Below are 26,391 nucleotides of genomic sequence, written 5' to 3'. Positions count from 1 at the left end.
GCGCAGTGGTCTAAGGCACTGCATCGCCGCAGTGCTAGCTGTGCCACTAGAGATTCTGGGTTTGAGTCCAGGCTCTGTCTCAGCCGGCCGCGACCGAGAAACCCATGGGGCAGCGCACAATTGGCCCAGCGTCGTCCGGGTTAGGGTAGGGTTTTGACCGGCTGGGATATCCTTGTCTCATCGCGCACTAGCGACTCCTGTGGCGGGCCGGGTGCAGTGCGCGCTAACCAAGGTTGCCAGGTGCACAGTGTTTCCTCCAACACATTGGTGCGGCTGGCTTCCGGGTTGGATGCACGCTGTGTCAAGAAGCAGTGCTTCTTGGCTGGGTTGTGTTTCGGAGGACGCACGGCCCAAGTCCGTACGGGAGTTGCAGCGATGAGACAAGACTGTAACTACCAATTAGATATCACGAAATTAGGGAGAAAAAGGGGTAAAAAAATATATAATAATCAAAAACAACAGATACAATCATCTCCAACAGAATCCATCCACTGTACTAATATGAAGCAGACGTTGCCTAGTTACTGTACTAATATGAAGCAGTTCATCTCTCCCAGTAACTGTACTAATATGAAGCAGACGTTGCCTAGTTACCTCGTTCATCTCTCCCAGTAACTGTACTAATATGAAGCAGACGTTGCCTAGTTACCTCGTTCATCTCTCCCAGTAACTGTACTAATATGAAGCAGACGTTGCCTAGTTACCTAATATGAAGCAGACGTTGCCTCATCTCTCCCAGTAACTGTACTAATATGAAGCAGACGTTGCCTAGTTACCTCGTTCATCTCTCCCAGTAACTGTACTAATATGAAGCAGACGTTGCCTAGTTACCTCGTTCATCTCTCCCAGTAACTGTACTAATATGAAGCAGACGTTGCCTAGTTACCTCGTTCATCTCTCCCAGTAACTGTACTAATATGAAGCAGACGTTGCTTAGTTACCTCGTTCAACTCTCCCAGTAATTGCTTGCATGAGGAAATGGGAAAAAAAACACGGTTGTGAGTTGTTGTACTGTAATTGTCCCACCGCAAACTCACTCAGGTGCAAAGACAACTGACAAGAAACCTCAAAACCACGGCACATTGACAAGGTGGTGGTAATATGGTTCATATGAAACCACAGCACATTGACAAGGTGGTGGTAATATGGTTCAGATGAAACCACAAGGTGGAGGATATAGAGGGAGGGATTCTAGACGTCTAACATGGAAGAGAGACAGATCCCTCCACTAGCTCGGCTAGAGGGGAAACTGATACACTACAGAGGGAATCTAGACGTCTATAACATGGAAGGGAGACAGATCCCTCCACTAGCTCGGCTACAGGGGAAACTGATACACTACAGAGGGAATCTAGACGTCTAACATGGAAGAGAGACAGATCCCTCCACTAGCTCGGCTACAGGGGAAACTGATACACTACAGAGGGAATCTAGACATCTATAACATGGAAGAGAGACAGATCCCTCCACTAGCTCGGCTACAGGGGAAACTGATACACTACAGAGGGAATCTAGACGTCTATAACATGGAAGAGAGACAGATCCCTCCACTAGCTCGGCTACAGGGGAAACTGATACACTACAGAGGGAATCTAGACGTCTATAACATGGAAGGGAGACAGATCCCACCACTAGCTAGGCTACAGGGGAAACTGATACACTACAGAGGGAATCTAGACGTCTATAACATGGAAGAGAGACAGATTCCTCCACTAGCTCGGCTACAGGGGAAACTGATACACTACAGAGGGAATCTAGACGTCTATAACATGGAAGAGAGACAGATCCCTCCACTAGCTCGGCTACAGGGGAAACTGATACACTACAGAGGGAATCTAGACGTCTATAACATGGAAGGGAGACAGATCCCTCCACTAGCTCGGCTACAGGGGAAACTAAAACACTACAGACTGCAGGAGGTTAGGGCCGGCTCCACTAGCTCGGGGAAACTGATACACTACAGAGGGAATCTAGGCGTCTATAACATGGAAGGGAGACAACTGCAGAAGGTTAGGGGAAACTGATCCGACTGCAGGAGGTTAGGGCCACCAGAAGGTTAGGGGCCGGCTCCGACTGCAGGAGGTTAGGGCCTGCTCCGACTGCAGAAGGTTAGGGCCGGCTCCGACTGCAGGAGGTTAGGGCCTGCTCCGACTGCAGAAGGTTAGGGCCGGCTCCGACTGCATGTGTGGGTATGGAAGTGGGTAAACAGACTCGTGAGCCACTGCAGCACCCTCATGATAAGTTCAGATTTTTGTGGCCCCCATCAAAGCTGCCCATCACTGCACTAAAGGCACTCAGCACACAGAGCCATTCTAACCCAGAGCCATATATATAATATATACAGTATGACTCTGGTCCAACCAACCATACCTTGAACAACTCAAACTCCTTCTTTGGCATCATTAGCTTTATGTGAAAGACAAAGAGGAGCAGGTGGAATGGAGACAGACAGACAGACAGACAGACAGACAGACAGACAGACAGACAGACAGACAGACAGACAGACAGACAGACAGACAGACAGACAGACAGACAGACAGACAGACAGACAGACAGACAGACAGACAGACAGACAGACACCGATAGACAGACAGACAGACACCGACAGGCAGACAGACAGACAGAGACAGGTTACAGACAGGTTGCAGACAGACAGACAGACAGACAGACAGACAGACAGACAGACAGACAGACAGACAGGTTGCAGACAGACAGACAGACAGACAGACAGACAGACAGACAGACAGACAGACAGACAGACAGACAGACAGACAGACAGGTTGCAGACAGACACAGACAGGCAGACAGACAGACAGACAGAGACAGGTTACAGACAGGTTGCAGACACAGACAGACAGACAGACAGACAGACAGACAGACAGACAGACAGACAGACAGACAGACAGACAGACAGACAGACAGACAGACAGACAGACAGACAGACAGACAGACAGACAGACAGACAGACAGACAGACAGACAGACAGGTTGCAGACAGACACAGACAGGCAGACAGACAGACAGACAGAGACAGGTTACAGACAGGTTGCAGACACAGACAGACAGACAGACAGAGACAGGTTACAGACAGGTTGCAGACACAGACAGACAGACAGACAGACAGACAGACAGACAGACAGACAGACAGACAGACAGACAGACAGACAGACAGACAGAGATGAATATGAGATGTATGACAGGGACATGATTTAATGGCTGATGAGATGCTTTACTCTGTCAATAGGACTGGTGAACATGTCGTGGAGGAGTCTACAGTCGTGGCAAAATGTTTTGAGACACAGATATTCATTTTCACAAAGTCTCCCTCAGTGTCTTCAGATATTTGTTGTCAGATGTTACTATGGAATACTGAAGTATAATTACAAGCATTTCATAAGCGTCAAAGGCTTTTATTGACAGTTACATGAATTTGATGCAAAGAGTCAATATTTGCAGTGTTGACCCTTCTTTTCAAGACCTCTGCAATCCACCCTGGCATGCTGTCAATCAACTTCTGGGCCACTTCCTGACTGATAGCAGCCCATTCTTCCATAATCAATGCTTGGAGTTTGTCAGAATTTGTGTGTTTTTGTTTGTCCACCACCTCTTGAGGATTGACCACAAGTTCTCAATGGGATTAAGGTCTGGGGAGTTTCCGGGCCATGGACCCGAGCCACTTAGTTATCACTTTTGCCTTATGACAAGGTGCTCCATCATGCTGGAAAAGGCATTGTTCATCACCAAACTGTTCCTGGATGGTTGGGAGAAGTTGCTCTCGGAGGATGTGTTGGTACCATTCTTTATTCATGGGTGTGTTTTTAGGCAAAATTGTGAGTGAGCCCACACCCTTGGCTGAGAAGCAACCCCACACATGAATGGTCTCAGGATGCTTTACTGTTGGCATGAAACAGGACTGATGGTAGCGCTCACCTTGTCTTCTCCGGACAAGCTTTATTTCCGGATGCCCCAAACAATCGGAAAGGGGATTCAGAGAAAATGACTTTACCTCAGTCCTCAGCAGTCCAATCCCTGTACCTTTTGCAGAATATCAGTCTGTCCCTGATGTTTTTCCTGGAGAGAAGTGGCTTCTTTGCTGCCCTTCTTGACACCAGGCCATCCTCCAAAAGTCTTTGCCTCACTGTGCGTGCAGATGCACTCACACCTGCCTGCTGCCATTCCTGAGCAAGCTCTGTACTGGTGGTGCCCCGATCCCGCAGCTGAATCAACTTTAGGAGACGGTACTTGCGCTTGCTGGACTTTCTTGGGCGCCCTGAAGCCTTCTTCACAACAATTGGACCGCTCTTCTTGAAGTTCTTGATGATCCGATAAATGGTTGATTTAGGTGCAATCTTACTGGCAGCAATATCCTTGCCTGTGAAGCACTTTTTGTGCAAAGCAATGATGATGGCATGTGTTTCCTTGCAGGTAACCATGGTTGACAGAGGAAGACCAATGATTCCAAGCACCACCCTCTTGAAGCTTCCAGTGTGTTCATCGAACTCAATCAGCATGACAGAGTGATCTCAAGCCTTGTCCTCGTCAACACTCACACCTGTGTTAATGATAGAATCACTGATATGATGTCAGCTGGTCCTTTTGTGGCAGGGCTGAAATGCAGTGGAAATGTTTTTGGGGGGATTCAGTTAATTTGCATGGCAAATGGGGACTTTGCAATTAATTGCAATTCCTCTGATCACTCTTCATAACATTCTGGAGTATATGCAAATTGCCATCATACAAACTGAGGCAGCAGACGTGAATATTAATATTTGAGTCATTCTCAAAACATTTGGCCACGATTGTATTATTTTACTCTATCAACATGACTAATATTAACATAGAAATGCTGAGAATATCAATACCTTATTCAGAGACACCGTCCAGGGACTCACCTGTATAGTATGGCTATAGATGGGTTCCCCCCGCACCGTGACGTCCACAGCCTTGGTGACCTCCAGGATGTTGTTTGGCACATAACCAGACGCCCCGGAGCAGTTACACACTTTCCACCACTGCTTCCTGTCATCCAGCACCTGACCAGGATTACCAGGGGGAGGATTGGTTACAGTGTGTTGTAGATGGACCTGACCAGGGTTACCAGGGGGAGGATTGGTTACAGTGTGTTGTAGATGGACCAGGGTTACCAGGGGGAGGATTGGTTACAGTGTGTTGTAGATGGACCAGGGTTACCAGGGGGAGGATTGGTTACAGTGTGTTGTAGATGAACCAGGGTTACCAGGGTTACCAGGGGGAGGATTGGTTACAGTGTGTTGTAGATGGACCTGACCAGGGTTACCAGGGTTACCAGGGGGAGGATTGGTTACAGTGTGTTATAGATGGACCTGACCAGGGTTACCAGGGGGAGGATTGGTTACAATGTGTTGTAGATGGACCAGGGTTACCAGGGGGAGGATTGGTTACAGTGTGTTGTAGATGGACCAGGGTTACCAGGGGGAGGATTGGTTACAGTGTGTTGTAGATGAACCAGGGTTACCAGGGGGAGGATTGGTTACAGTGTGTTGTAGATGGACCAGGGTTACCAGGGGGAGGATTGGTTACAGTGTGTTGTAGATGAACCAGGGTTACCAGGGTTACCAGGGGGAGGATTGGTTACAGTGTGTTGTAGATGGATCTGACCAGGGTTACCAGGGTTACCAGGGGGAGGATTGGTTACAGTGTGTTGTGGATGGACCTGACCAGGGTTACCAGGGGGAGGATTGGTTACAGTGTGTTGTAGATGGACCAGGGTTACCAGGGGGAGGATTGGTTACAGTGTGTTGTAGATGAACCAGGGTTACCAGGGGGAGGATTGGTTACAGTGTGTTGTAGATGAACCAGGGTTACCAGGGTTACCAGGGGGAGGATTGGTTACAGTGTGTTGTAGATGGACCAGGGTTACCAGGGGGAGGATTGGTTACAGTGTGTTGTAGATGGACCAGGGTTACCAGGGGGAGGATTGGTTACAGTGTGTTGTAGATGGACCAGGGTTACCAGGGGGAGGATTGGTTACAGTGTGTTGTAGATGGACCAGGGTTACCAGGGGGAGGATTGGTTACAGTGTGTTGTAGATGGACCAGGGTTACCAGGGGGAGGATTAGTTACAGTGTGTTGTAGATGGACCAGGGTTACCAGGGGGAGGATTGGTTACAGTGTGTTGTAGATGGACCAGGGTTACCAGGGGGAGGATTGGTTACAGTGTGTTGTAGATGGACCAGGGTTACCAGGGGAGGATTGGTTACAGTGTGTTGTAGATGGACCTGACCAGGGTTACCAGGGGGAGGATTGGTTACAGTGTGTTGTAGATGGACCAGGGTTACCAGGGGGAGGATTGGTTACAGTGTGTTGTAGATGGACCTGACTTGGGGTAGATGTGGTTAAACCAATGACTGTATATGAATCGACAAAGCCATCGATCCCATGACACCACTCATTCCTATGTGAAGTGGCAATAGGGCATTTGAAGACAAAGTCATCTGTTAAGATGGCTTCCGATGGATACGTAACATGCTCACAGTTTGAGCTTTGCGACAAAGTGACGTTGCAGGCTAACTCAGTGCTGCCTCCTCTCATTGACCGGGTACTGCAGGCTAACTCAGTGCTGCCTCCTCACATTGATCGGGGTACTGCAGGCTAACTCAGTGCTGCCTCCTCTCATTGACCGGGGTACTGCAGGCTAACTCAGTGCTGCCTCCTCTCATTGACCGGGTACTGCAGGCTAACTCAGTGCTGCCTCCTCACATTGACCGGGGTACTGCAGGCTAACTCAGTGCTGCCTCCTCACATTGACCGGGGTACTGCAGGCTAACTCAGTGCTGCCTCCTCACATTGACCGGGGTACTGCAGGCTAACTCAGTGCTGCCTCCTCTTATTGACCGGGGTACTGCAGGCTAACTCAGTGCTGCCTCCTCTCATTGACCGGGGTACTGCAGGCTAACTCAGTGCTGCCTCCTCACATTGACCGGGGTACTGCAGGCTAACTCAGTGCTGCCTCCTCACATTGACCGGGGTACTGCAGGCTAACTCAGTGCTGCCTCCTCTTATTGACCGGGGTACTGCAGGCTAACTCAGTGCTGCCTCCTCTCATTGACCGGGGTACTGCAGGCTAACTCAGTGCTGCCTCCTCTTATTGACCGGGGTACTGCAGGCTAACTCAGTGCTGCCTCCTCACATTGACCGGGGTACTGCAGGCTAACTCAGTGCTGCCTCCTCACATTGACCGGGGTACTGCAGGCTAACTCAGTGCTATCTCCTCTCATTGACCGGGGTACTGCAGGCTAACTCAGTGCTGCCTCCTCTTATTGACCGGGGTACTGCAGGCTAACTCAGTGCTGCCTCCTCTCATTGACCGGGTTACTGCAGGCTAACTCAGTGCTGCCTCCTCTTATTGACCGGGGTACTGCAGGCTAACTCAGTGCTGCCTCCTCTTATTGACCGGGGTACTGCAGGCTAACTCAGTGCTGCCTCCTCTCATTGACCGGGGTACTGCAGGCTAACTCAGTGTTGCCTCCTCTCATTGACCGGGGTACTGCAGGCTAACTCAGTGCTGCCTCCTCTGATTGACCTGACCAGGGTTACCAGGGGGAGGATTGGTTACAGTGTGTTGTAGATGGACTTGACCAGGGTTACCAGGGGGAGGATTGGTTACAGTGTGTTGTAGATGGACCTGACCAGGGTTACCAGGGGGAGGATTGGTTACAGTGTGTTGTAGATGGACCTGACTTGGGGTAGATGTGGTTAAACCAATGACTGTATATGAATCGACAAAGCCATCGATCCCATGACACCACTCATTCCTATGTGAAGTGGCAATAGGGCATTTGAAGACAAAGTCATCTGTTAAGATGGCTTCCGATGGATACGTAACATGCTCACAGTTTGAGCTTTGCGACAAAGTGACGTTGCAGGCTAACTCAGTGCTGCCTCCTCTCATTGACCGGGGTACTGCAGGCTAACTCAGTGCTGCCTCCTCACATTGATCGGGGTACTGCAGGCTAACTCAGTGCTGCCTCCTCTCATTGACCGGGGTACTGCAGGCTAACTCAGTGCTGCCTCCTCTCATTGACCGGGGTAATGCAGGCTAACTCAGTGCTGCCTCTCATTGACCGGGGTACTGCAGGCTAACTCAGTGCTGCCTCCTCTCATTGACCGGGGTACTGCAGGCTAACTCAGTGCTGCCTCCTCTCATTGACCGGGGTACTGCAGGCTAACTCAGTGCTGCCTCCTCTGATTGACTGGGGTACTGCAGGCTGCCATTAGCAACTAAATGATCCTTCCAACTTCTTTTAAACTAATCGGCTCAAGAACATACATCTGGTGTAATAGAGGTATTTACTGGTAACATGATTGTGTTCGATTTTTTATTTTATTTACACTAAGATTAACCACAAAGCCATTTTCCCATTCACTATACTGCGGTATCCCATTTTCTGCAAACAATGCCTACAGTACCGCGGTCGGCCATGAACTTTGTGGGCTTCATCGAGAGGGGGAAATCGTTCTCCCCTGGGGTCAAACATTGAGCACAACATGTGTCTGTGCTCTCCACTGCCATCTAGTGGTTCTTGTCGTAAAATGAGTGTTCTCGTGATCGACACAAGACAACATTGGTGAAACAAAGACGTTCATAACTATGTGCCGTGACGCAGGGTCTGAAACAACAGTCTTTACTATTCTGGGGTTATTACACTGACGTTACATGTTGCAGTGAGCCTTCATGTTAAATGTTTGGGTTAACCGTTCCTTACCTCCACAACCTCGTCCTGTACCAATGACAGCTCCGTGTTGTTTCTGGCCACAAAGTCATACTTGGATTTGGCAAACAGTTTCGGCTGACCTCTGCTGCCGTGGGCATCGTAGTTCCTGTTCACGTCAGAGGTTAAGAGGTCAGGGGTTAGACGGATGGACTAACAGTAGAACTGATACACTGAGGATGAATGTACATGTCGTATCCAATCATATCATCATCCAAAACCACAACATGCGTTGTGCACAACAGACCAAGCACATCTCAACGTCCAAAAAACCCACAGTACAGTACGACACTACAGGAGACACACTGCACGGTGTGGTGGTACAAGCTACATGCTTATGGACATGACTGAACTGGGATAAAGCCAAACATGGACCACAGACACCGACATGCTACTGCTACTGACTGTCCCAGCCGAGGAGAAGTGGCCCAACTTTAACATCAGAGGTTAGAGAAAGAACAGAGGTAGAGGGAGAGGATAGAGGGGGCTGTGATTGATCCAGATTACCCCTAGCACCCAGAGTTGTGATGTTTTTATATACAGTAGAACATTATAGAGTCAGAGTGTTAGCCTGTTAACCCCTAAGAGGATAAGAACGGAGGATGAGAATCCCAATGGAAAGGAGACAACACTGTGAATACAGACACAATGTAAGAGGATCCGGTGTGAACCAATAGGGGAGAGTAAGAGATGAGATTGGCAGATTCTACACCAGTAGGAAATAACTACTTCCTGTCCCTCATGCTGCTACCTTTAGCCAGCTAGCTACTACCTGACGCTCATTATGTTTATTCAACCGTTAGATAGCTAGCTACTCACTGGGATGTGATATTTATTCAATCCTTAGTTTGCTACTTCCTGGGATGTGATGTTTATTCAATTGTTGTTAGCTACTTCCTGCGATGTGATGTTTCTTCAATTGTTAGCTAGCTAGCTACTCACTGGGATGTGATGTTTATTCTTCAGTTAGCTAGCTACTTCCTGTGATGTGATGTTTATTCTACAGTTACCTAGCTACTTCCTGTGATGTGATGTTTATTCTACAGTTACCTAGCTACTTCCTGGGATGTGATATTTATTTAATTGTTAGCTAGCTACTTCCTGGGATGTGATGTTTATTCAATCGTTAGCTAGCTAGCTACTACCTGGGATGTGATGTTTATTTAATTGTTAGCTAGCTACTTCCTGGGATGTGATGTTTATTCAATCGTTAGCTAGCTAGCTACTACCTGGGATGTGATGTTTATTTTCACAGTTAGCTAGCTACTCACTGGGATGTGATGTTTATTCTACAGTTAGCTACTTCCTGGGATGTGATGTTTATTCTACAGTTAGCTAGCTAGCTACTCACTGGGATGTGATGTTTATTCTACAGTTAGCTAGCTACTTCCTGGGATGTGATGTTTATTCTACAGTTAGCTAGCTAATTCCTGGGATGTGGTGTTTATTCTACAGTTAGCTAGCTAATTCCTGGGATGTGATGTTTATTCTACAGTTAGCTAGCTACTTCCTGGGATGTGATGTTTATTCTACAGTTAGCTAGCTAGCTACTCACTGGGATGTGATGTTTATTCTACAGTTAGCTAGCTACTTCCTGGGATGTGATGTTTATTCTACAGTTAGCAAGCTAGCTACTCACTGGGATGTGATGTTTATTCTACAGTTAGCAAGCTAGCTACTCACTGGGATGTGATGTTTATTCTACAGTTAGCTAGCTACTTCCTGGGATGTGATGTTTATTCTACAGCTAGCTAGCTACTCACTGGGATGTGATGTTTATTCTTCAGTTACCTAGCTACTTCCTGGGATGTGATGTTTATTCTACAGTTAGCTAGCTACTTCCTGGGATGTGATGTTTATTCTACAGTTAGCTAGCTAATTCCTGGGATGTTATGTTTATTCTACAGTTAGCTAGCTACTTCCTGGGATGTGATGTTTATTCTACAGTTAGCTAGCTACTCACTGGGATGTGATGTTTATTCTACAGTTAGCTAGCTACTTCCTGGGATGTGATGTTTATTCTACAGTTAGCTAGCTACTCACTGGGATGTGATGTTTATTCTACAGTTAGCTAGCTAATTCCTGGGATGTGATGTTTATTCTACAGTTAGCTAGCCACTCACTGGGATGTGATGTTTATTCTACAGTTAGCTAGCTACTACCTGGGATGTGATGTTTATTCTCTCTCAGAGAGAGAGAGATGAGATTGGAAGATGCTACAACAGCAGGAAATAATATGTTTCCCAGTTGAGAGGGGACAGTTTTACAGTTCAGATTTAGAGTAAGTGAAGTGTGCCCAGAGGGGCATTGGTTTTATAGACGGTAAAACATGGCCAGTTCTTCAGGGCGTTGGGTTCAGTCAGGTGACCACAGTGTTACCGGTCTACGTGTCGTGAGACGGCCTGGTTGAAGGCCTGCACGGCCGTGCCCTGGTCCGAGAGGTGCATGCGTTTGTAGGCCTTGTTGTCCAATGCATACCCTTGTGAAGACGGGAAGTCCTGTACACCCGGATGCTGAGGGAAACAGATAACACAAACACATCAGCTGAACTCTCAGTTATTATCACTGATCAAGAGACTGTCATTATTCATCAATTGACTGTCATTATTGATGAAAATATTGTCATTATTGATGAAGGGACTGTCATTACTGATGAAGGGACTGTCATTATTGATGAAGTGACTGTCATTACTGATGAAGGGACTGTCATTATTGATGAAGGGACTGTCATTATTGATGAAGGGACTGTCATTACTGATGAAGGGACTGTCATTACTGATGAAGGGACTGTCATTACTGATGAAGGGACTGTCATTATTGATGAAGGGACTGTCATTATTGATGAAGGGACTGTCATTACTGATGAAGGGACTGTCATTACTGATGAAGGGACTGTCATTATTGATGAAGGGACTGTCATTACTGATGAAGGGACTGTCATTATTGATGAAGGGACTGTCATTATTGATAGGGGCTAGGGGTCATAGTTTAGGGGTCAGGGTGCGTACCTCAGTAGACAGCCTGTGAACCATCTCCTCCTGTCTAAGGACCTCAGAGTAGTTTAGGGGTTAGGGGTCAGGGGTTAGGGGTCAGGGTGCGTACCTCAGTAGACAGCCTGTGAACCATCTCCTCCTGTCTAAGGATCTCAGAGTGGGCGAGGGTCTGGGTCAGCTGATTCAGCTCTGCCTCTCGTGATTGGGGGACGAACGGCATCATGGGAGGTTCCCAACCATCACGGAACTGCAGCGTACACGGAGGGAAGTAGTGGTCCTTAGGCCACTCCAACCTGGAGAAGGGGTAAGTGGGAGGGAGGGCGGGAGGGAGGGAGGGAGAGAGGGAAAGAGGTAGGAAGAGAGAGAGAGAGAGAGAAAGGAGAGAGAGAGAGAGAGAGAGAGAGAGAGAGAGAGAGAGAGAGAGAGAGAGAGAGAGAGAGAGAGAGAGAGAGGCATTGTTGACTTCAAAAAGCTTTTGGCTCAATTTGGCATTAGGGTCTGCTATACAAATTGATAGAATGTGGGGTTGGGGGAAAAATATACAACATTATAAAATCCATGTGCACAAACTGGCAAAAAACACATATATTTCTTCCCACAGGGCCGGGGGGTGAGACAAGGATGCAGCTTAAGCCCCACCCTCTTCAAACATTTAAATCAATGAAAGAGCGAGGGCACTAGAACAGTCTGCAGCACCAGGCCTCACCCATCTAGAATCTGAAGTCAAATGTCTACTGTTTGCTGATGATCTGGTGCTTCTGTCCCCAACCAAGGAGGGCCTACAGCAGCATCTCAGTTAGACTAAAATAATGGTGTCACTCCATACTGCAGCATCTCAGGTCAACTAAAATAATGGTGTTACTCCATACAGCAGCATCTCAGTTAGACTAACATAATGGTGTCACTCCATACAGCAGCATCTCAGTTAGACTAAAATAATGGTGTTACTCCATACAGCAGCATCTCAGTTAGACTAAAATAATGGTGTTACTCCATACAGCAGCATCTCAGTTAGACTAGAATAATGGTGTCACTCCATACAGCAGCATCTCAGTTAGACTAGAATAATGGTGTTACTCCATACAGCAGCATCTCAGTTAGACTAAAATAATGGTGTTACTCCATACAGCAGCATCTCAGTTAGACTAGAATAATGGTGTCACTCCATACAGCAGCATCTCAGTTAGACTAGAATAATGGTGTCACTCCATACAGCAGCATCTCAGTTAGACTAAAATAATGGTGTTACTCCATACAGCAGCATCTCAGTTAGACTAGAATAATGGTGTCACTCCATACAGCAGCATCTCTGTTAGACTAACATAATGGTGTTACTCCATACAGCAGCATCTCAGTTAGACTAACATAATGGTGTTACTCCATACAGCAGCATCTCAGTTAGACTAACATAATGGTGTTACTCCATCAGTAAGTGAACAGAAGATGCTTTAATAAAGAGGTTGGAGACCGATATTACCGTTAAACCCACGTTAACCAAACATTCACCCCCTATGACCCCATGTTAACCCCGTCGTGACCTCTAGCCTCCTACCTGCACTTGGTCCACCCCTCCCCCAGGGCAACCCACAGGTGTCTTTCCTCTGGCGTCCCAGCTGAGTGCAGGAAGTCTATAGCCTCTATGGTCAACAGAGGAACCACCACGCTCTTAGCCAGCTCTGTCCCTCCAGAGGTCTGGATCACCTGGGGGAGAAGAGTTTAAACCATTATCCTCACCACTAACTACTAGGCTCTTAAACCATTACCCTAACCCTCACCACTAACTACTAGGCTCTTAAACCATTACCCTAACCCTCACCATTAACTACTAGGCTCTTAAACCATTACCCTAACCCTCACCACTAACTACTAGGCTCTTAGCCAGCTCTGTCCCTCCAGAGGTCTGGATCACCTGGAGGAGAAGAGGTTAAACCATTACCCTCACCAATAATAATAATAATAATATATGCCATTTAGCAGACGCTTTTATCCAAAGCGACTTACAGTCATGTGTGCATACATTCTACGTATGGGTGGTCCCGGGGATCGAACCCACTACCCTGGCGTTACAAGCGCCATGCTCTACCTCACCACTAACTACTAGGCTCTTAAACCATTACCCTAACCCTAACCACTAACTCCTAGGCTCTTAAACCATTACCCTAACCCTCACCACTAACTAGTAGGCTCTTAAATCATTACCCTAACCCTCACCACTAACTAGTAGGCTCTTAAACCATTAACCTAACCCTCACCACTAACTAGTAGGCTCTTAAACCATTACCCTCACCACTAACTACTAGGCTCTTAAACCATTACCCTAACCCTCACCACTAACTACTAGGCTCTTAAACCATTACCCTAACCCTCACCACTAACTACTAGGCTCTTAAACCATTACCCTAACCCTCACCACTAATGACTAGGCTCTTAAACCATTACCCTAACCCTCACCACTAACTAGTAGGCTCTTAAACCATTACCCTAACCCTCACCACTAACTCCTAGGCTCTTAAACCATTAACCTAACCCTCACCACTAACTACTAGGCTCTTAAACCATTACCCTAACCCTCACCAGTAACTACTAGGCTCTTAAACCATTACCCTAACCCTCACCACTAACCCCTAGGCTCTTAAACCATTACCCTAACCCTCACCACTAACTACTAGGCTCTTAAACCATTACCCTAACCCTCACCACTAACTACTAGGCTCTTAAACCATTACCCTAACCCTCACCACTAACTACTAGGCTCTTAAACCATTACCCTAACCCTCACCACTAACCCCTAGGCTCTTAGCCAGCTCTGACCCTCCAGAGGTCTGGATCACCTGGAAGGTTGTGGGGACGGAGTGGAGTGGAATCTGGCTTAACCATGCATAACAGAGTAGAGCAGTCTGTCTCTCACCATCCTGACTGGTGTGAACAGGAACAGGAATATAACATGGAATAACAAAGCAGAGCAGTCTGTCTCTCACCATCCTGACTGGTGTGAACAGGAATATAACATGGAATAACAGAGTAGAGCAGTCTGTCTCTCACCATCCTGACTGGTGTAAACAGGAACATAACATGGAATAACAGAGTAGAGCAGTCTGTCTCTCACCATCCTGACTGGTGTGAACAGGAATATAACATGGAATAACAGAGTAGAGCAGTCTGTCTCTCACCATCCTGACTGGTGTGAACAGGAACAGGAATATAACATGGAATAACAGAGTAGAGCAGTCTGTCTCTCACCATCCTGACTGGTGTGAACAGGAACAGGAATATAACATGGAATAACAGAGTAGAGCAGTCTGTCTCTCACCATCCTGACTGGTGTAAACAGGAATATAACATGGAATAACAGAGTAGAGCAGTCTGTCTCTCACCATCCTGACTGGTGTGAACTGGAATATAACATGGAATAACAGAGTAGAGCAGTCTGTCTCTCACCATCCTGACTGGTGTGAACAGGAACAGGAATATAACATGGAATAACAGAGTAGAGCAGTCTGTCTCTCACCATCCTGACTGGTGTGAACAGGAACAGGAAGATAACATGGAATAACAGAGTAGAGCAGTCTGTCTCTCACCATCCTGACTGGTGTGAACAGGAACAGGAACATAACATGGAATAACAGAGTAGAGCAGTCTGTCTCTCACCATCCTGACTGGTGTGAACAGGAATATAACATGGAATAACAGAGTAGAGCAGTCTGTCTCTCACCATCCTGACTGGTGTGAACAGGAACAGGAATATAACATGGAATAACAGAGTAGAGCAGTCTGTCTCTCACCATCCTGACTGGTGTGAACAGGAATATAACATGGAATAACAGAGCAGAGCAGTCTGTCTCTCACCATCCTGACTGGTGTGAACAGGAATATAACATGGAATAACAGAGTAGAGCAGTCTGTCTCTCACCATCCTGACTGGTGTGAACAGGAACAGGAATATAACATGGAATAACAGAGCAGAGCAGTCTGTCTCTCACCATCCTGACTGGTGTGAACAGGAACGGGAACATGGAATAACAGAGTAGAGCAGTCTGTCTCACACCATCCTGACTGGTGTGAACAGGAACAGGAATATAACATGGAATAACAGAGTAGAGCAGTCTGTCTCTCACCATCCTGACTGGTGTTAACAGGAACAGGAATATAACATGGAATAACAGAGTAGAGCAGTCTGTCTCTCACCATCCTGACTGGTGTGAACAGGAACAGGAATATAACATGGAATAACAGAGTAGAGCAGTCTGTCTCTCACCATCCTGACTGGTGTGAACAGGAACAGGAATATAACATGGAATAACAGAGTAGAGCAGTCTGTCTCTCACCATCCTGACTGGTGTGAACAGGAATATAACATGGAATAACAGAGTAGAGCAGTCTGTCTCTCACCATCCTGACTGGTGTGAACAGGAATATAACATGGAATAACAGAGTAGAGCAGTCTGTCTCTCACCATCCTGACTGGTGTGAACAGGAACAGGAACATAACATGGAATAACAGAGTAGAGCAGTCTGTCTCTCACCATCCTGACTGGTGTGAACAGGAACAGGAATATAACATGGAATAACAGAGTAGAGCAGTCTGTCTCTCACCATCCTGACTGGTGTTAACAGGAACAGGAATATAACATGGAATAACAGAGTAGAGCAGTCTGTCTCTCACCATCCTGACTGGTGTGAACAGGAACAGGAATATAACATGGAATAACAGAGTAGAGCAGTCTGTCTCTCACCATCCTGACTGGTGTGAACAGGAACAGGAATATAACATGGAATAACAGAGTAGAGCAGTCTGTCTCTCACCATCCTGACTGGTGTGAACAGGAATATAACATGGAATAACAGAGTAGAGCAGTCTGTCTCTCACCATCCTGACTGGTGTGAACAGGAATATAACATGGAATAACAGAGTAGAGCAGTCTGTCTCTCACCATCCTGACTGGTGTGAACAGGAACAGGAACATAACATGGAATAACAGAGTAGAGCAGTCTGTCTCTCACCATCCTGACTGGTGTGAACAGGAATATAACATGGAATAACAGAGTAGAGCAGTCTGTCTCTCACCATCCTGACTGGTGTGAACAGGAACAGGAATATAACATGGAATAACAGAGTAGAGCAGTCTGTCTCTCACCATCCTGACTGGTGTAAACAGGAACATAACATGGAATAACAGAGTAGAGCAGTCTGTCTCTCACCATCCTGACTGGTGTAAACAGGAACAGGAATATAACATGGAATAACAGAGTAGAGCAGTCTGTCTCTCACCATCCTGACTGGTGTGAACAGGAATATAACATGGAATAACAGAGTAGAGCAGTCTGTCTCTCACCATCCTGACTGGTGTGAACAGGAATATAACATGGAATAACAGAGTAGAGCAGTCTGTCTCTCACCATCCTGACTGGTGTGAACAGGAACAGGAATATAACATGGAATAACAGAGTAGAGCAGTCTGTCTCTCACCATCCTGACTGGTGTAAACAGGAACAGGAACATAACATGGAATAACAGAGTAGAGCAGTCTGTCTCTCACCATCCTGACTGGTGTGAACAGGAACAGGAATATAACATGGAATAACAGAGTAGAGCAGTCTGTCTCTCACCATCCTGACTGGTGTAAACAGGAATATAACATGGAATAACAGAGTAGAGCAGTCTGTCTCTCACCATCCTGACTGGTGTAAACAGGAATATAACATGGAATAACAGAGTAGAGCAGTCTGTCTCTCACCATCCTGACTGGTGTGAACAGGAACAGGAATATAACATGGAATAACAGAGTAGAGCAGTCTGTCTCTCACCATCCTGACTGGTGTGAACAGGAATATAACATGGAATAACAGAGTAGAGCAGTCTGTCTCTCACCATCCTGACTGGTGTGAACAGGAACAGGAACATAACATGGAATAACAGAGTAGAGCAGTCTGTCTCTCACCATCCTGACTGGTGTGAACAGGAACAGGAACATAACATGGAATAACAGAGCAGAGCAGTCTGTCTCTCACCATCCTGACTGGTGTGAACAGGAACAGGAACATAACATGGAATAACAGAGTAGAGCAGTCTGTCTCTCACCATCCTGACTGGTGTGAACAGGAACAGGAACATAACATGGAATAACAGAGTAGAGCAGTGTGTCTCTCACCATCCTGACTGGTGTGAACAGGAACAGGAATATAACATGGAATAACAGAGCAGAGCAGTCTGTCTCTCACCATCCTGACTGGTGTGAACAGGAATATAACATGGAATAACAGAGTAGAGCCGTCTGTCTCTCACCATCCTGACTGGTGTGAACTGGAATATAACATGGAATAACAGAGTAGAGCAGTCTGTCTCTCACCATCCTGACTGGTGTGAACAGGAACAGGAATATAACATGGAATAACAGAGTAGAGCAGTCTGTCTCTCACCATCCTGACTGGTGTGAACAGGAACAGGAATATAACATGGAATAACAGAGCAGAGCAGTCTGTCTCTCACCATCCTGACTGGTGTGAACAGGAACAGGAATATAACATGGAATAACAGAGTAGAGCAGTCTGTCTCTCACCATCCTGACTGGTGTGAACAGGAACAGGAATATAACATGGAATAACAGAGTAGAGCAGTCTGTCTCTCACCATCCTGACTGGTGTAAACAGGAACAGGAATATAACATGGAATAACAGAGTAGAGCAGTCTGTCTCTCACCATCCTGACTGGTGTGAACAGGAATATAACATGGAATAACAGAGTAGAGCAGTCTGTCTCTCACCATCCTGACTGGTGTGAACAGGAATATAACATGGAATAACAGAGTAGAGCAGTCTGTCTCTCACCATCCTGACTGGTGTGAACAGGAACAGGAACATAACATGGAATAACAGAGTAGAGCAGTCTGTCTCTCACCATCCTGACTGGTGTGAACAGGAATATAACATGGAATAACAGAGTAGAGCAGTCTGTCTCTCACCATCCTGACTGGTGTGAACAGGAACAGGAATATAACATGGAATAACAGAGTAGAGCAGTCTGTCTCTCACCATCCTGACTGGTGTAAACAGGAACATAACATGGAATAACAGAGTAGAGCAGTCTGTCTCTCACCATCCTGACTGGTGTAAACAGGAACAGGAATATAACATGGAATAACAGAGTAGAGCAGTCTGTCTCTCACCATCCTGACTGGTGTGAACAGGAATATAACATGGAATAACAGAGTAGAGCAGTCTGTCTCTCACCATCCTGACTGGTGTGAACAGGAATATAACATGGAATAACAGAGTAGAGCAGTCTGTCTCTCACCATCCTGACTGGTGTGAACAGGAACAGGAATATAACATGGAATAACAGAGTAGAGCAGTCTGTCTCTCACCATCCTGACTGGTGTAAACAGGAACAGGAACATAACATGGAATAACAGAGTAGAGCAGTCTGTCTCTCACCATCCTGACTGGTGTGAACAGGAACAGGAATATAACATGGAATAACAGAGTAGAGCAGTCTGTCTCTCACCATCCTGACTGGTGTAAACAGGAATATAACATGGAATAACAGAGTAGAGCAGTCTGTCTCTCACCATCCTGACTGGTGTAAACAGGAATATAACATGGAATAACAGAGTAGAGCAGTCTGTCTCTCACCATCCTGACTGGTGTGAACAGGAACAGGAATATAACATGGAATAACAGAGTAGAGCAGTCTGTCTCTCACCATCCTGACTGGTGTGAACAGGAATATAACATGGAATAACAGAGTAGAGCAGTCTGTCTCTCACCATCCTGACTGGTGTGAACAGGAACAGGAACATAACATGGAATAACAGAGTAGAGCAGTCTGTCTCTCACCATCCTGACTGGTGTGAACAGGAACAGGAACATAACATGGAATAACAGAGCAGAGCAGTCTGTCTCTCACCATCCTGACTGGTGTGAACAGGAACAGGAACATAACATGGAATAACAGAGTAGAGCAGTCTGTCTCTCACCATCCTGACTGGTGTGAACAGGAACAGGAACATAACATGGAATAACAGAGTAGAGCAGTCTGTCTCTCACCATCCTGACTGGTGTGAACAGGAACAGGAATATAACATGGAATAACAGAGCAGAGCAGTCTGTCTCTCACCATCCTGACTGGTGTGAACAGGAATATAACATGGAATAACAGAGTAGAGCCGTCTGTCTCTCACCATCCTGACTGGTGTGAACTGGAATATAACATGGAATAACAGAGTAGAGCAGTCTGTCTCTCACCATCCTGACTGGTGTGAACAGGAACAGGAATATAACATGGAATAACAGAGTAGAGCAGTCTGTCTCTCACCATCCTGACTGGTGTGAACAGGAACAGGAATATAACATGGAATAACAGAGCAGAGCAGTCTGTCTCTCACCATCCTGACTGGTGTGAACAGGAACAGGAATATAACATGGAATAACAGAGTAGAGCAGTCTGTCTCTCACCATCCTGACTGGTGTGAACAGGAACAGGAATATAACATGGAATAACAGAGTAGAGCAGTCTGTCTCTCACCATCCTGACTGGTGTAAACAGGAACAGGAATATAACATGGAATAACAGAGTAGAGCAGTCTGTCTCTCACCATCCTGACTGGTGTGAACAGGAATATAACATGGAATAACAGAGTAGAGCAGTCTGTCTCTCACCATCCTGACTGGTGTGAACAGGAATATAACATGGAATAACAGAGTAGAGCAGTCTGTCTCTCACCATCCTGACTGGTGTGAACAGGAACAGGAACATAACATGGAATAACAGAGTAGAGCAGTCTGTCTCTCACCATCCTGACTGGTGTGAACAGGAATATAACATGGAATAACAGAGTAGAGCAGTCTGTCTCTCACCATCCTGACTGGTGTGAACAGGAACAGGAATATAACATGGAATAACAGAGTAGAGCAGTCTGTCTCTCACCATCCTGACTGGTGTAAACAGGAACATAACATGGAATAACAGAGTAGAGCAGTCTGTCTCTCACCATCCTGACTGGTGTAAACAGGAACAGGAATATAACATGGAATAACAGAGTAGAGCAGTCTGTCTCTCACCATCCTGACTGGTGTGAACAGGAATATAACATGGAATAACAGAGTAGAGCAGTCTGTCTCTCACCATCCTGACTGGTGTGAACAGGAATATAACATGGAATAACAGAGTAGAGCAGTCTGTCTCTCACCATCCTGACTGGTGTGAACAGGAACAGGAATATAACATGGAATAACAGAGTAGAGCAGTCTGTCTCTCACCATCCTGACTGGTGTGAACAGGAATATAACATGGAATAACAGAGTAGAGCAGTCTGTCTCTCACCATCCTGACTGGTGTGAACAGGAACAGGAACATAACATGGAATAACAGAGTAGAGCAGTCTGTCTCTCACCATCCTGACTGGTGTGAACAGGAACAGGAACATAACATGGAATAACAGAGCAGAGCAGTCTGTCTCTCACCATCCTGACTGGTGTGAACAGGAACAGGAACATAACATGGAATAACAGAGTAGAGCAGTCTGTCTCTCACCATCCTGACTGGTGTGAACAGGAACAGGAACATAACATGGAATAACAGAGTAGAGCAGTCTGTCTCTCACCATCCTGACTGGTGTGAACAGGAACAGGAATATAACATGGAATAACAGAGCAGAGCAGTCTGTCTCTCACCATCCTGACTGGTGTGAACAGGAATATAACATGGAATAACAGAGTAGAGCCGTCTGTCTCTCACCATCCTGACTGGTGTGAACTGGAATATAACATGGAATAACAGAGTAGAGCAGTCTGTCTCTCACCATCCTGACTGGTGTGAACAGGAACAGGAATATAACATGGAATAACAGAGTAGAGCAGTCTGTCTCTCACCATCCTGACTGGTGTGAACAGGAACAGGAATATAACATGGAATAACAGAGCAGAGCAGTCTGTCTCTCACCATCCTGACTGGTGTGAACAGGAACAGGAATATAACATGGAATAACAGAGTAGAGCAGTCTGTCTCTCACCATCCTGACTGGTGTGAACAGGAACAGGAATATAACATGGAATAACAGAGTAGAGCAGTCTGTCTCTCACCATCCTGACTGGTGTAAACAGGAACAGGAATATAACATGGAATAACAGAGTAGAGCAGTCTGTCTCTCACCATCCTGACTGGTGTGAACAGGAATATAACATGGAATAACAGAGTAGAGCAGTCTGTCTCTCACCATCCTGACTGGTGTGAACAGGAATATAACATGGAATAACAGAGTAGAGCAGTCTGTCTCTCACCATCCTGACTGGTGTGAACAGGAACAGGAACATAACATGGAATAACAGAGTAGAGCAGTCTGTCTCTCACCATCCTGACTGGTGTGAACAGGAATATAACATGGAATAACAGAGTAGAGCAGTCTGTCTCTCACCATCCTGACTGGTGTGAACAGGAACAGGAATATAACATGGAATAACAGAGTAGAGCAGTCTGTCTCTCACCATCCTGACTGGTGTAAACAGGAACATAACATGGAATAACAGAGTAGAGCAGTCTGTCTCTCACCATCCTGACTGGTGTAAACAGGAACAGGAATATAACATGGAATAACAGAGTAGAGCAGTCTGTCTCTCACCATCCTGACTGGTGTGAACAGGAATATAACATGGAATAACAGAGTAGAGCAGTCTGTCTCTCACCATCCTGACTGGTGTGAACAGGAATATAACATGGAATAACAGAGTAGAGCAGTCTGTCTCTCACCATCCTGACTGGTGTGAACAGGAACAGGAATATAACATGGAATAACAGAGTAGAGCAGTCTGTCTCTCACCATCCTGACTGGTGTAAACAGGAACAGGAACATAACATGGAATAACAGAGTAGAGCAGTCTGTCTCTCACCATCCTGACTGGTGTGAACAGGAACAGGAATATAACATGGAATAACAGAGTAGAGCAGTCTGTCTCTCACCATCCTGACTGGTGTAAACAGGAATATAACATGGAATAACAGAGTAGAGCAGTCTGTCTCTCACCATCCTGACTGGTGTAAACAGGAATATAACATGGAATAACAGAGTAGAGCAGTCTGTCTCTCACCATCCTGACTGGTGTGAACAGGAACAGGAATATAACATGGAATAACAGAGTAGAGCAGTCTGTCTCTCACCATCCTGACTGGTGTGAACAGGAATATAACATGGAATAACAGAGTAGAGCAGTCTGTCTCTCACCATCCTGACTGGTGTGAACAGGAACAGGAACATAACATGGAATAACAGAGTAGAGCAGTCTGTCTCTCACCATCCTGACTGGTGTGAACAGGAACAGGAACATAACATGGAATAACAGAGCAGAGCAGTCTGTCTCTCACCATCCTGACTGGTGTGAACAGGAACAGGAACATAACATGGAATAACAGAGTAGAGCAGTCTGTCTCTCACCATCCTGACTGGTGTGAACAGGAACAGGAATATAACATGGAATAACAGAGCAGAGCAGTCTGTCTCTCACCATCCTGACTGGTGTGAACAGGAATATAACATGGAATAACAGAGTAGAGCCGTCTGTCTCTCACCATCCTGACTGGTGTGAACTGGAATATAACATGGAATAACAGAGTAGAGCAGTCTGTCTCTCACCATCCTGACTGGTGTGAACAGGAACAGGAATATAACATGGAATAACAGAGTAGAGCAGTCTGTCTCTCACCATCCTGACTGGTGTGAACAGGAACAGGAATATAACATGGAATAACAGAGCAGAGCAGTCTGTCTCACCATCCTGACTGGTGTGACCATCCTGACTGGTGTGAACAGGAACAGGAATATAACATGGAATAACAGAGTAGAGCAGTCTGTCTCTCACCATCCTGACTGGTGTGAACAGGAACAGGAATATAACATGGAATAACAGAGTAGAGCAGTCTGTCTCTCACCATCCTGACTGGTGTAAACAGGAACAGGAATATAACATGGAATAACAGAGTAGAGCAGTCTGTCTCTCACCATCCTGACTGGTGTGAACAGGAATATAACATGGAATAACAGAGTAGAGCAGTCTGTCTCTCACCATCCTGACTGGTGTGAACAGGAATATAACATGGAATAACAGAGTAGAGCAGTCTGTCTCTCACCATCCTGACTGGTGTGAACAGGAACAGGAACATAACATGGAATAACAGAGTAGAGCAGTCTGTCTCTCACCATCCTGACTGGTGTGAACAGGAATATAACATGGAATAACAGAGTAGAGCAGTCTGTCTCTCACCATCCTGACTGGTGTGAACAGGAACAGGAATATAACATGGAATAACAGAGTAGAGCAGTCTGTCTCTCACCATCCTGACTGGTGTAAACAGGAACATAACATGGAATAACAGAGTAGAGCAGTCTGTCTCTCACCATCCTGACTGGTGTAAACAGGAACAGGAATATAACATGGAATAACAGAGTAGAGCAGTCTGTCTCTCACCATCCTGACTGGTGTGAACAGGAATATAACATGGAATAACAGAGTAGAGCAGTCTGTCTCTCACCATCCTGACTGGTGTGAACAGGAATATAACATGGAATAACAGAGTAGAGCAGTCTGTCTCTCACCATCCTGACTGGTGTGAACAGGAACAGGAATATAACATGGAATAACAGAGTAGAGCAGTCTGTCTCTCACCATCCTGACTGGTGTAAACAGGAACAGGAACATAACATGGAATAACAGAGTAGAGCAGTCTGTCTCTCACCATCCTGACTGGTGTGAACAGGAACAGGAATATAACATGGAATAACAGAGTAGAGCAGTCTGTCTCTCACCATCCTGACTGGTGTAAACAGGAATATAACATGGAATAACAGAGTAGAGCAGTCTGTCTCTCACCATCCTGACTGGTGTAAACAGGAATATAACATGGAATAACAGAGTAGAGCAGTCTGTCTCTCACCATCCTGACTGGTGTGAACAGGAACAGGAATATAACATGGAATAACAGAGTAGAGCAGTCTGTCTCTCACCATCCTGACTGGTGTGAACAGGAATATAACATGGAATAACAGAGTAGAGCAGTCTGTCTCTCACCATCCTGACTGGTGTGAACAGGAACAGGAACATAACATGGAATAACAGAGTAGAGCAGTCTGTCTCTCACCATCCTGACTGGTGTGAACAGGAACAGGAACATAACATGGAATAACAGAGCAGAGCAGTCTGTCTCTCACCATCCTGACTGGTGTGAACAGGAACAGGAACATAACATGGAATAACAGAGTAGAGCAGTCTGTCTCTCACCATCCTGACTGGTGTGAACAGGAACAGGAACATAACATGGAATAACAGAGTAGAGCAGTCTGTCTCTCACCATCCTGACTGGTGTGAACAGGAACAGGAATATAACATGGAATAACAGAGCAGAGCAGTCTGTCTCTCACCATCCTGACTGGTGTGAACAGGAATATAACATGGAATAACAGAGTAGAGCAGTCTGTCTCTCACCATCCTGACTGGTGTGAACTGGAATATAACATGGAATAACAGAGTAGAGCAGTCTGTCTCTCACCATCCTGACTGGTGTGAACAGGAACAGGAATATAACATGGAATAACAGAGTAGAGCAGTCTGTCTCTCACCATCCTGACTGGTGTGAACAGGAACAGGAATATAACATGGAATAACAGAGCAGAGCAGTCTGTCTCTCACCATCCTGACTGGTGTGAACAGGAACAGGAATATAACATGGAATAACAGAGTAGAGCAGTCTGTCTCTCACCATCCTGACTGGTGTGAACAGGAACAGGAATATAACATGGAATAACAGAGTAGAGCAGTCTGTCTCTCACCATCCTGACTGGTGTGAACAGGAACAGGAATATAACATGGAATAACAGAGTAGAGTAGTCTGTCTCTCACCATCCTGACTGGTGTGAACAGGAATATAACAGGGAATAACAGAGTAGAGCAGTCTGTCTCTCACCATCCTGACTGGTGTAAACAGGAACAGGAATATAACATGGAATAACAGAGTAGAGCAGTCTGTCTCTCACCATCCTGACTGGTGTAAACAGGAACAGGAATATAACATGGAATAACAGAGTAGAGCAGTCTGTCTCTCACCATCCTGACTGGTGTGAACAGGAATATAACATGGAATAACAGAGTAGAGCAGTCTGTCTCTCACCACCCTGACTGGTGTGAACAGGAACAGGAATATAACATGGAATAACAGAGTACAGCAGTCTGTCTCTCACCATCCTGACTGGTGTGAACAGGAATATAACATGGAATAACAGAGTAGAGCAGTCTGTCTCTCACCATCCTGAGTGGTGTAAACAGGAAGTGGACCAGATCATCAGCGCTGGGGTTCTGGATGTGGGACTTCAACTTCCCCTGGAGGAGAGAGACATGGAAAGTCACATTTTTTGTAAATAATGTTAGATGTTTTTTGTGTGTTATTTTTACAGTTAAAGTATATATTAAATAACATCATTCATCTTTGGTGTCTTACCAGCAGGTTGAAGGCATGTTTGAACTTCTGGAAACAGTCAACAAACTCCTCCTGAGTGGGAGGCTTGGCTCGCAGTGTTAGCACTCCCTCTGGTGGACAGAGAGAGACATGACAGGTAACACAGTATTACAGTAGGATAGTCCCTAGTCTAGTACATACAGTATTACAGTAGG

At 46.0% G+C, this 26,391-nt stretch overlaps 1 pseudogene; it reads right to left on the bottom strand.

Annotated features, from left to right (window-relative positions):
- LOC124019913 overlaps positions 1-26,391 on the bottom strand; it is a 174,347-nt pseudogene that overhangs the window by 19,071 nt on the left and 128,885 nt on the right.

This window comes from Oncorhynchus gorbuscha, unplaced genomic scaffold (assembly GCF_021184085.1).
Source record: "Oncorhynchus gorbuscha isolate QuinsamMale2020 ecotype Even-year unplaced genomic scaffold, OgorEven_v1.0 Un_scaffold_722, whole genome shotgun sequence".
Lineage (NCBI taxonomy): Eukaryota > Metazoa > Chordata > Actinopteri > Salmoniformes > Salmonidae > Oncorhynchus > Oncorhynchus gorbuscha.
This window is presented reverse-complemented; position numbering and strand designations above follow the sequence as displayed.